Source organism: Barbus barbus (genome assembly GCF_936440315.1).
Source record: "Barbus barbus genome assembly, chromosome: 4".
NCBI classification, from domain to species: domain Eukaryota; kingdom Metazoa; phylum Chordata; class Actinopteri; order Cypriniformes; family Cyprinidae; genus Barbus; species Barbus barbus.
In genome coordinates this window covers 41,756,158-41,764,542 of record NC_136732.1, presented here as the reverse complement: position 1 = coordinate 41,764,542, position 8,385 = coordinate 41,756,158, and the positions used below count along the sequence as shown (strand labels likewise).

The 8,385-nt window shown below is 41.2% G+C and overlaps 1 pseudogene across 1 annotated transcript; it reads left to right on the top strand.

The window, feature by feature from the left end:
* Positions 1 to 6,898: 6,898 nt before the first annotated feature.
* Positions 6,899 to 8,010, top strand: LOC306861432 (butyrophilin-like protein 3; annotated as a pseudogene). The gene is made up of 3 exons: positions 6,899 to 7,189; positions 7,336 to 7,603; positions 7,931 to 8,010. The product of its transcript is annotated as a butyrophilin-like protein 3 (transcript).
* The last annotated feature ends 375 nt before the right edge of the window (positions 8,011 to 8,385 follow it).

Below are 8,385 nucleotides of genomic sequence, written 5' to 3'. Positions count from 1 at the left end.
GAGTCCTGAGAGAGGATACTGGACCGTGGGACGGAGAGATTGGAGATATCAAGCTCGTGATTCTTCTGATCACTCTATTTCTCTGAGAGTGGCTCCTGAGAGGATCGGTGTGTTTGTGGATTATGAGAAGGGTCTCGTCCTCTTTTATGATGTGAAGTCCTGCTCTCATATCTACACGTACACTAATCAGTCTATTAATGACAAACTCTATCCATTTGTTTGTTTGGGGTATCGGTGGAATAATAACTCCACTCCACTGATCATCTGTGATGATTAATAATGAGATCAGTGAATTACTCGATCAACTGAAGGAAGAGAAGACGCTATAAAAACGGTAACATCAAAAACTAGATTTGAAGTTAGCTTCAGAAACGACGCCAGAAAGTTTTAAATGTTTTTAAAAGTTGTACAAGTTTGATGGTTTTCAGTTTGAAATAGTTTTAAAAATTAAAATCTGAATGTTTTGAAGGCAATACTTTCTGTTAAAAAATAGACAGATGCAGTTTATAGGTACTCGGGGTTGTTGCTAAGGTGTTGCTGTGTGGTTTTTAGGGTACTCAGGGTGGTTGCTAAGGTGTAGCTTTACGGTTGGTAAGGTACCCTGGTAGGTTGCTAGGGTACCCAGAGTGATTGCTACGGTCTTGCTATGCAGTTTCTAGGGTACTCAGGGTAGTTGCTAGGCTGTTGCTATGCAGTTTCTAGGGTGCTCAGGGTAGTTGCTAGGCTGTTGCTATGCAGTTGCTAGGGTGCTCAGGGTAGTTGCTAGGCTGTTGCTATGCAGTTGCTAGGTTATCAGGGCAGTTACTGGGCTGTTGCTATGTCATTGCTAGAGCACTCGGGGTGGTTGCTAGGTTTGTTTGGATGGTTGCTTGAGTGTTGCTATGAAGTTGCTGGTGAGTATCACGGACACTAAACAGATAGATAGATAGCTAGATAGATAGATAAGAAATATTAGATGAGTTTGAATGAATTAGAAATAGTACATAGAAGGGAAGTTTGATTGAACCTCAAAGAATTTTGACAGTTGGAGTTTGAATAGTCTTGGCTCATCTAAACATTCCGTCAAAGTAAGTCTATGGGATTTTTATGATTTTTAATCTTCAGTTTTATGAAAACCATAAGTCCGATCAGTTAGAAAAGATATATCTAACTTCAGATGCGTCTGAGAATCTGGGCTGAGTCTGGTGGTTGTAGAGTTAAAGCTGTAGGACAGGGCTCCTCAAATCTTACTCTGGAGGGCCGCTGTCCTGCTCAGTTTAGCTCCAGCTCTGATCAAACACACACACAATCTAATCAAGGAGTGCGTCTCAATCAGCTCCTGAGCTCGTGAATCAGTAGATCATGTTCATGAATTCAGTCACTGGTAATTCATGTTTGGACCGTGATCAGTCGAATCCCAGTGACATGATACATACAGCAACATTAATTAAATGTGTTCATTACCCGTCTAGCGATGTGTGTTTATCTTGAAATATACTAAAAAATGGTTTGTCTTTTCATCAGTGTTTGGAAGGTTACTTAGGAAATGTAATAGGTTACAGATTACAAGTTACTCTGTATAAAATGTAATAAGTAGTGACAGGAAACACTGACATCTAACAATGCCTTGGAAAACAACAACAACAACTACAAAAAGTTAATTAAAATAAATAAATAAAACATATATAAACCCAAATAGAAGAGTTATGGAAGAAACATGTGTCATGTATCGTTTTTAAAGCCTAAAATATAAACTGCATAAAATCGCACACCATCAAAAACAATAAATATATTATTTTCTCTTAATGTACATTTGTAGTTTTTTACTCATACTATATAAATACACAATAAAAACATTACTATTGCAGTTTTCATATGATAAGGTTCAAAAGTGAAAATGTCACATTTTGAGTTATCATCGACAATAAAAACTTTCTCTTATTTGGGTAATCATTTAGGTGAAGTGACACAAAAAAGAAATACTAAGTCAGTAATGATAACTTTACAATCTTCTTATGAATTCTCATATCAGCAGAATTTATTCAGACACTCCAGAAAATTGTGAAACAGAATAAATAAATAAAAAAATGTCAGTAAATTAATTAGCATCCAATTGGCTGAATTGACATGTATAGTCTAGATATCTGTATGTGTTTGTGCATGTGTGATAGTTTATGTTGTGCACTTCTACCAGTTTTCATGTAACAAAGTTACTGTGTAGGAAATGTATTTGATAAGTGTGTATATACAGTAAGTATTCTGAGGCGAAACACATGAATGTTAACTCATCATTTTGATAATACATGTTTTCTTTTCATATTCTTCTTGTCATAATTTGTAATTTAGAGATGAAGTTTAAGATCAGATAATGATTTATTCCTTTTGAAGTGCTGTGTTTTAAAGAGATGAAGTGTGTGTTTGTGTAAAAGAAAGAGGGATGAAGATGTGATAATTATGCAAGGAATAATGTACAGTAAGTTATTTTGAAATGACAGGTTCATTGTACATTATCCCACTTACATGTTTACTCACCAAATAAACAAATCATCATGATATTGATATAAAAAACTATAATCTTTTAGGATAAGAGCGGTCTGTTATATAATGTCTGTTATATAATGTTCCACTGTATGTCCCATGTGGGGACATACAGTGGAACGAAATGTTGTGCCATACAACAATGAAGTAAAAAAAAACACTATAAACCTATACACAACTAACCTACTGACAGATTTAACTAGAAGTATACTATATATAAGTATTTACCCTATACAAACTAAAAAACTAGAGGATAAAAAATACAAACTATATGAATGCTTCACAAATACTGTACATGTGCAAAGAGAGACAGTTGAGTAAGCAGCTGGTTGGGGAACAGTGCAGGATGATTTGTAGTGCATGAGCATGTAAACATACATATATTGCTGAGTCTTTTGTGGGATTGTGTACACGCAGCAGTGTGTGTAAAGTGTCCATAGTGCACATAGTGTAAAGTGTCCATAGTGCACATAGAGGAGAGTGTTGTACTACAGGTGGTTTGTACAGGCCCATTCACCTGTGTGTAGCACACTTCGGATTGCACATGGGGGTCCATGTTTCAGGAGGTAGGGGTTTCAGAGGGGGGCGGGGTGATTTGAGTTCAGGGCTCTCACAGCCTGGGGGAAAAAGCTGTTGAGCAGTCTGGCGGTGCGGGCTCTGATGCTCCGGTACCGTCTTCCTGATGGTAGGAGCTGGAAGAGACTGTGGGAGGGATGGGTGGAGTCCTTCATGATGCTGTTGGTTTTGCTGGAGCATCGTGTAAGGAAAATGTCCAGGATGGAGGGGAGAGGGGCACCGATGATCTTTGCAGCTGTGTTCACTGTCCGCTGGAGGGTCTTGCGGTCAGCAGCACTGCAGTTCCCGTACCAGACAGTGATGCAGCTGGTCAGCACACTTTCAATGGTGCCTCTGTAGAATGTGGTGAGGATGGGTGGAGGGAGACTTGCTCTTTTCAGCCGGCGGAGAAAGTGTAGGCGCTGTTGTGCCTTTTTGGAGAGTGACATGGTGTTGGAGGTCCAGGTGAGATCCTCTGTGATGTGCACCCCCAGGAATTTAGTGCTGCTGTCTTTCTCCACAGTTAAGCTGTCGATGGTCAGTGGGGGGTGGTCATCGGAGTTTCTTCTGAAGTCCATCACAACCTCCTTTGTCTTCTCCACATTGAGGGACAGATTGTTTGTGCCACACCACTCAGTCAGCTGTGCCACTTCCTCTCTGTAGGGTTTCATCGTTGTTGCTGATGAGACCTACCACTGTTGTGTCATCAGCAAACTTGATGATGTGGTTGGAGATGAACTTGGCAGTACAGTCATGGGTCAGCAGTGTGAAGAGCAGCGGGCTGAGCACACAGCCTTGTGGGGCACCTGTGCTGAGTGTGGTAGTGCTCGAGGTGTTGTGGCCGACACGGACTGACTGAGGTCTTCCGGTTAGAAAGTCCAGGATCCAGTTACAGAGGGAATTGTTAAAGCCCAGCAGGTTTAGTTTATTTATGAGCTGTTGTGGGATTATTTTGTTGAATGCCGAGCTGAAGTCAATGAACAGCATTCTAACATAGGAGTCTTTATTTTCTAGGTGGGTAAGAGCCAGGTGGAGGGTGGAGGAAATTGCATTGTCCGTAGAGCGGTTTGGACGGTATGCAAACTGGAGCGGGTCGAGTGTGTTGGGGAGGCTGGTTTTGATGTTATGCATGACTAGCCTCTCAAAGCACTTCATCATGATTGGAGTCAGTGCTATGGGACGGTAGTCATTGAGACAGGACACAGGTGATTTCTTTGGTACCGGTATGATTGTTGTGGATTTGAGACATGTGGGGACGACTGCCTGGCTCAGCGAGGTGTTGAAGATATCTGTTAGGACATCTGTCAGCTGTGCAGCACAGTCTCTCAGAACACGGCCAGGTATGTTGTCAGGACCCGCAGCCTTGCGTGGGTTAATCCTATATAGGGTCTTCCTTACATCGGCTGGAGACAGACAGAACGCCCGGTCGTTGGGAGGTGTGGGCAGTTTTTTGTGCAGGTGTGTCATTCAGGTGGCTGCCTCTTTAAACATGTTCCAGTCTGTGTCCTGGAAGCAGTCCTGCAGTGCTGAGGTGGCATTGTCTGGCCATACTGTGATCTGCTTTTCAACCGGTTTGGTGAGTTTGAGAAGTGGTCTATATGCTGGGATTAGCATAACAGTGATGTGGTCTGAGTACCCGAGGTGGGGGCGGGGTTCAGCGTTGTAAGCGTTCTTAACTGTTGTGTAAACAAAGTCCAGTGTGTTGTTTCCCCTTGTTGCAAAGTTCACATGTTGGTAGAACTTTGGCAAAACTGTCTTTAAGTTTGCGTGGTTGAAGTCACCGGCTATGATGAAAAAGCCGTCGGGGTTTTTTGTTTGTTGTTCACTGATGGCGCTGTACAGTTCACGAAGCGCGTCCTTAGCGTTTGTACACGGGGGGATGTAAACCGCTACAATAACAATGGCCGTGAACTCCCGCGGCAAATAGAACGGTCGACATTTCACAAGCATAAACTCCACCAGCGATGAACAGTGTTTTGATAATACCGCAGCATTGTTAAACCAGTCTTTGTTGATATACACACACAAGCCACCTCCGCGGGTCTTACCAGACAGTGATGAATCTCTATCCGCTCGGAAGTTGGTTAGCCCGTGCTGCTGAATGGCGGAGTCCAGGATGTTGTCGTTTAGCCATGTTTCGGTGAGAACAAACACACAACAGTCCCTTGCCTCATGCTGTGTAGACCGACTGAGTTGAATTAAGTGCAGTTTGTTTTCCAGAGAGCGAACGTTTGAGAGCATGAGTGTTGGAAGAGCCGGTCTTGTGGGGTTAGCTCTTAGCCTAGCTCGTATACCACCGCGCTTCCGTCCTCTCTCACACCGCTTGCGACGCTGCCTTGTGCAGGTAGCGTCAGTAGGCGAGGCCGCGGTCTCGAGTTCTGGCTCCAGCAGTAAACAAAGGCCTCGTAGCTTCTCAGTAGCCGCCGGCGAGAGTTGATGTTCGTATGCGTTGCTGATATCCAAAAGACTTTGGCGATCATAGATGAGTTCTGGGGTGATTTCCTTAAGAGTTAGCGGTAAACTGACACTATTTGGAGACGAACAGACGACATTAAAAGACATAAAAGCACCATCTTTGGGACCCGGAGTAGCCGCTGCGTCTGACCGCGCCGCCATCTTGGATCTAATCCTAAAAAGAGTTATATTAGATATATGTGCAATGATAGTCAAGAGCAAACCTTCAAACCAGTTGTCCATGTAGATGTGTGGAATGAGGAAAAACGTTTCTTAGGAAAGGTGTGTCTCTTGTTGTTTCTGCTGCCAGTTTATCACAAGAGATCAAGTACAATGTAGAGAAAGAAGAGTGGGTCATTATTATGTTGCTATAAAGTCAATCACAGTGTGTTGTGATGAGTGTGACGTGTGTTTAGTGTCAATGACAGCATCTCAGTAATGGACTACTATTACTACTTTTAAACCTTTTGGAGGTTGACAGCCACTCGTAACTGTTACTGTCCAGTAATGTATATAAATAAATGACACCTCGTTTCAGATGTTGAGGTGAAAACACTAAACCTGTGGGACATGCATAGCACAGGTCAATTCATATGTACAAAATACACTTAACGTGATTCACACTTTAAAAGTGCATTGAAATAGAAACAATAGGCAGACAAAGCCCACAAAGATAATCCAGCATCACAGTGAGAAGGCTGTGGGACACGAGCAGGACAGAGCACATCTCTTAATGTTTTCTCACAATATTTCAAAGCAGTGGACACAGTTTGTAAATGCTCTGAAAGGCTAATTATATCTTCTGCACAAGAAAGTCATTGGTATTGGATGTTGGTTTGCTGGGAAAAGTGAAACTGAATTACTGGCGTGTGAAATGTGCTGCACAGATCATGTGGAAAAATACATATCAGGCCTATTAATCATTTGTTAATTCATTCCTACAAATCATTCATTCATGACCACATTTCATTAATTAGTTCCCTTGTTAATTTAAAATTAAGGAACAATTTTGGCAACAATTTAACTAAAATGAGGGAACGAATTAAGTCCTGAGAACGAAATCTTAAACTGTGGCCACTTTTTCCTGTCATGTCCAGAGCTCAAGTAAACTTGTCACGCCTCACCTTGTTTAACAAGCACAAACTGTGATAATATTGAATGTATATTATATTATATTGAATGATAAGACCACCAACCCGGTGACGTCAGGCTATAGTACTGCAGGATGGTGGCGACGTTGCTACGAAAGCGATCAGGACATCTTTTTCTCTTAAATATTTACATTAGTGATTATTATACAATCCAAACATCCTAATGATATTAACTTGACAGACTGCTTTATTTCATCTTTAAACGTCAATGGTTTAATAAAATGAGAGCGCTGTATGTTCAAAATCAAAATGAGAGACTTGAGAGTGGAGTGGAGTGGTTTAGACTTGATCTGAAAGACTCAACTAGTTCATCTCTATGAGGATCATGAAGACAAACACAGATCAGATTCAGTGCACCAGAAAGAGAAAAAAACTGATCCATCAAGAACTACAGAGAGGAGATGCATCACTCAAACTCCCATCAGTCCGAGTCTCTGATGAAGGACTTTGTAAGTGTTTTATTCAGTCCAAACCCAGGTCTGATAACACCACTGTTGATGTAAGGATTGAACGTGAGTAAACCAATGAAAGCATTTCACTTTGCATTTATGTTGCTATATTATTATGTTTTATTGGTTTCTCTTGTCATCAGAATAAACATGCTTATAGCAAGATAAAATATGTTCACTCCATGAATGTTCTTCATCTTCATCTCTAGCTGTTGTAGGGCGTCCTCCGGTGATCACTGTAGATGGGTTTGATCATTCAGGAGGGCTTCATCTACAGTGTGCATCTGAAGGTTGGAACCCTGAACCTGATCTTGAGTGGTTAAACAGTGAAGGAGTCAGTTTGAGTTCAGAAGCAACAGAGAAACACAGACGGATTCAGTGTGAAACACACCATAACTGTCTATGAGAGAGACAGCAAGATTCACTGCAGATTCAAACTGAAGCATCACATGCTGGAGACACTGATAATCACCACAAGTAACTACTGACACTTTTCTTACTGTAATTGTTTGTCATGTTCTCATGGTATTTATGATGCAGTGTACATTTGACTCATTCACAGCTGAACATAACATATACTTTAATCAACTTACAGCTGTACTGTAAATCAACTGTACTTAAGCAATGTGCTTAATTACTGATTTAATTTGATGCTGTGCTCAGTAGTTTTGCTGGAATACTGATAGCTGTGTTCGTTCAGAAAAACAGAGGTGAAATTCTTGTTATTTTATAGATTTTAAGTAAAATATATAAGGGATAGCTTTGTGATAGTCATGTTTTGTAAATGTGTTTGCATGTCTGCAGGTTTCCCTGAGGTGTCTCTTATAGACCTTAGTCAGTTTAGTGCCATAGAGATTATATTAGTCATTGCTATCGGGATGTGAAGAGACTTTTAACCAGTGTAACAAAAACTTTTTTTGAACCAAATCACTTACACTGCCTTTAACATACAGATTGGTCAGCTCCAGTGATGCCGGTAACGCGTTACTTAGTAGCGCGTTACTCTAATATGACCAATTTTTCCAGTAACGACTAATCTAACGCGTTACTATTTCCATACCAGTAATCAAATTAAAGTTACTTGTCCAAGCCACTGTGCGTTACTATTTCTTAAATTTTTTTTTAAGCAAAACCTATTTGGTTTGTTCTTGCGTCTCGGGGAGTGACATCACGTATGCGACAGGTCATATTTTCAGGACAGCTCACCTACCAAGCGCCGCGGCTAGCGACACACGAACAACAATGGAGGGAGGAGAGAG